Here is a 4,628-nt window from a genome sequence, read left to right as displayed (position 1 = left end):
TCATGCTGTTCATTTAAATATTAAAAAAAAAAACAATTTTAAACTATTAGCCCAAAATTTGGTCATCGGAAACAACTTTTATCAAGAAAAGGATAAGAAGTACACGTTTGCGTTTGGTGCCTCAAAAATTGTCCTTAGAAATATCTCCTCAATCGCCAGATTTAAACTTAATGGAACATATTTGGAGATATCTGGCGGTTAGATTACGAAAATATACCATTGAAACAAAAAGCGAACTAAAAACAGTAAGACTCGAAGAGCGGCTGAACACTTACTCAGAAATTGCATAAAAAAAGAAAGAAAAAACAATAAAATCTATTCCCAGACGTTTAAAAGCTGTTTTTGATACTGCATGATATTGTACTAAATAATAACTTTGTAAAAAATTAGATTATTTACTAATTTTTTGACATTTTTACAAAGTGTACGAAGACTTTTGTGAAATAAAATTTCCGGCATTTTTTGGTTTTTGATTTTTTAAAAATTATATTTTAATGTTTTATGAAAAATTTTCATATAGTTTTGTTAAAAATAGATCATAGATCTTATAATAAAATACCTATCTCGAAATATTAATTCTAACCAATGGATAATGGCCTATTTCATTGAAAGTCGTAGGTGTACGAACACTTTTGGGAGCCACTGTAGGCAGAGTAGGCAGCTGCCTAGGACGGCAAAATTTTCAGGGTCGGCAAATTTTGCTTCAACCACACGTTTTTTAAATTATTTTTTTATTCTTGAAAATAAAATATTAGCAATCTTTCATTTTTCATAGAGACAATTTTGTCTTGTAATTTAATAACGATAACTTTCACCCATCTTATGAAAATCAAATTTTTTTCAATCATGGCAATAAATCAGCATAAAATAGTAAGTGAAGGCGAAAAGCAGGTGTCGATTTCAGAAAGTGTCATTGCGTTTATCCAGAAGTCGCAACAAGATTCGAGATTTTATTAAGATTTTTTTCGCTAAATTTTATTCAGTCTTGGTTTCTTGAGTGATTGAAGTTTATTTTCTTTTTTACATTATTAGTATTTAAAAATTGTTTTCTGCTAATATTAAGCCTCGGATGCAAATGAAAATAAGTGTAAAAGGATAAATGGTTTTAAATAAAGGAAACGTGATAAATTAAAAACCAAAGAACAAAAAAGAGTTCAAAATTTTTTCAACGTGGTTTTTTTTTCAAATGGGCAGTTTCAGAGGAAATTATTCAAATCATTGATTCTTAAAAAAATAATAATAAAAGTAACAGGATAAAGATGTTGTTATAAATTAAGATGACAATTGACAAAATGATTAACGCACAGGACATCAAAGTTCAGTGCTCATCAAAGATTCAGCTAAATCGATATTAAGTAACTAAGCTAGAGTTTCGCTTTCAAAACATTGTTTTTATCAAAATAGCACTAATACGTTACCTTTAAAAAAAAAGTAACAGAATTTATTCGAAATGTAATCTTTTTTTCTCCTCGGGGTTTTTTTTTCTAAAATCAAAATGTCTTTTTGAGCAAACGATAACAAAAAATGAAACAACAAAGAAGTTTATTATTTTTTTCTGAAAATAAAGATGCTGTCTTATGTGAAACATACTTGCTTTTCATTCGAAGCAAATCTCACTTACTCTTTTTCTCCCAATTTTCAATCATTATATTTTCCTTTATAGGTCTAACTCAAGTCTATATCATTTTTCAGTAATTCTGTGTTGCCATTATAAAGAAATATTTTAAATCTTCAAAGCATGAAAGAGAACATGTTGTAAGAAACTAGATCTATGAAAAAATAATAACCATGCTCTACTAATTGATAATTGTGAATAAATATACATATTGTGCAAATATTATTTAAATTGGTCTTTTGTGAATCGCTTAGATAACCTGCCCAAGACCAGTACTAGAGTCATGACCCCCCCATCCCCCCCCCCCGATGTACAAAATTAAATAATATAAACAGGTGCATCGAACTAAAATTTTGGGGAGTAGGTAAATTCTAATTTACCGAATGATAAAATACGAGCTTACACGCATGTCACACATACGTTACATAACATCTAATGAGAAGGAACCTTAGGTATCATTGAAAAATTATTTTAAAAAAGAAAATAGAATCTATGTTGCAATACGTATTATCTCCAAGTTTTCCAATCCGTCAGCAAAGTTTGCCGAATAAGGAATGTTTTAAGAGATCGCTGTGACCTCCTTAGGGGCTCCCCTGAATATGAAACGTCATCATTTCTTCATAAGCTTGACAGTTTAAATTTCGGGAACACTTTTTTGCTTGTTTTTAGTTTTTAGGGGGAAGGGGCGTCAGATTTAAAATCCGTTTAGGGGCGGCATGGGACTAAAATCGGCTCTGCCCAAGAGTACTGGCGTTCCCTCCAAAAAAAAAAAAAAAAAGCCGTCACCTCCCCCCCCTTCAAAAAAATGGTCTAGTCTGCACCTTTTTTTTTTTTTTTTAGGGGTTGACCCCATTGACCCCCCCTTCCCTGTGACACCTTGGAATTTACTATAGACTGCCATGTATGGTCATCCAATCTCCAAAGTCTTTGTTGTTCAATGAAGTTTCTTAATTCCTTAATTGTATTCGTAATCTAAAGTTTAAATAAATAAGCAGTTACGAAAGATTCAAGCATCTTGAAATATTGTAAATTAACGGAAACAAAATAAACGACGTAAGCACTAATAGTAAGCTCCGTACTAACATGGAGTGACAGGTGAGTCTTCTAATTCCATTCAAGATGTCACTCCTCATAATTGTCTCGTTTAATGGGAGAGAGTTCGTTTTCCACTAAACTCAAACTTTGTTGAAACAGTGCCGGCTATAACAATTAAATTTTTAAACTTACACTTGAACAAAAAATATTTCTCATAGTTCAAAACAATTAAAAAGACTTACATGAAAAAAAAGTTTCGAATTTTGGAGGCCCCCAAGCTAGGAGGTCCCTAAGCCCGAGCTTCACGAGCTTACACTTAAAACAGGCCCTGTCCGTCATTAAGATGTCCTGATGAAAACGTTCGCCACGTTCATCAACAGAACCTAGGTTATTAGGAAAGAAGTCGAGGAGATGAATCTGGAGCAACATGTTGCAGCCCATCAAGCTATACGCACCAATGCACTTCTGCACAATATTTACATATTCAGGAGATTTATTATTTCCAAGGAAATTTGCTACAACAGACTTGAGATGCCAACCATGCATATTTTTTAGTACTGCTCAGTAAGTCAATGATCTTCCTTATTTGATACTGATAATTTTAATGATTTTGCTGGAATTTTTTTTTTTTTTTTTTTTTTTTTTTTTTGAGAATTGAGGGTGCTGTGCTTTTAATCAACAGCATTTACTTTGTAAGCGTTTGTGCTGCTGCATCGCAGCAAAAGCCGATCACTTTGAAGCTAGTTAAATTTGTTTATTAGTAGAAATCTGTTAATTATTTTTTGTTTCATTTTGATAATTTGTTAAAGTTATTTTTAAAATTGCTCGTCTTTTTTTTTTTTTTTTTTTTTTGAGCTTACATTGCTTATTGTTTTCATTTGACTGTTTTGATGTTCCTATGATTTAATTTTCCCCTCGCCTCCGTCTGCAGTACCACCGTCGCGTCGACCGGCCCCTCCCGATGCTGTTCCTCCAGCGAAAACCGTCTACAGGTCGCATCAATATCCTACACACATACGCATACATACACACACATACATTCACACACACCAATACATACACACCTACCAACACACATACAAACACATACCCACACACATGCCAACACAAAGACACACACGCTCGTGATTGCGAAAAACGAGGTATAAATTCTTATTTATTCTCAGTATCAATGCATTAACTTTTTTAATTGCATGCATGTAGTGTGTTATATTTTATTAATAAACTATTTTCAACTTTCGACACTTAATTCAAAAGTTCTGCTTTGTGCAACAAAAAAATGTATTAATTAATTTAAAAAATCCTAGGGGCACACCTGTTTATGAAAAGAAGGTTGCAATATTATTTCTTTTAACATTTCGATAAATAACATAAAGTTATAAGTTTCTTCGCATTGAAATCAAATTATCGATTCGCTGTGCATTCTTTATAGCAGGAAATTAAGAAAAAGCTAAGGAAAGAGAAAAATAAGGACGTTTATTTGTACTACGAAAAAACACTGACATTGCATAATGTTTTGTTTTATTATTGTTTGACATGCAAAATCATACTGAAAATTTAAAATTTAAAAGAACGTAAAAAAAAGTCTTCCGGGTCCCTGCTCTGGAAGGCTTTTTTTCTGTTCACTTTGAAGGGGGGGGGGGACTTTTATCTCTGTGTGTGTGTGTGTGTGTGTTTTTTTTCCGTTGAAACTAGATGTAAAAACTTAAAGATAAAAAATTGGGAAGTGCGGCACTTTCAAGACTTTCCCGTGCTCCGGCACTGGGCTCCACAAACTGAAAATTAGTGTTTTAGAGTCTATATTACTAATATAATAATTTAGTAAGCTTATACATCACCAGATGACTTCAAATAAACAAGGTCTCACGAAACTAATGACAAGGCTGGGTAACGTACGATACCGTTAATAATGAGAACTTAATGACGACTCAAGTAAAATTTTCTATGTTTTCCTTCTCAGACACATCCAGAGCGATGC

This window comes from Uloborus diversus, chromosome 1 (genome assembly GCF_026930045.1).
Source record: "Uloborus diversus isolate 005 chromosome 1, Udiv.v.3.1, whole genome shotgun sequence".
Lineage (NCBI taxonomy): Eukaryota > Metazoa > Arthropoda > Arachnida > Araneae > Uloboridae > Uloborus > Uloborus diversus.
This window is presented reverse-complemented; position numbering follows the sequence as displayed.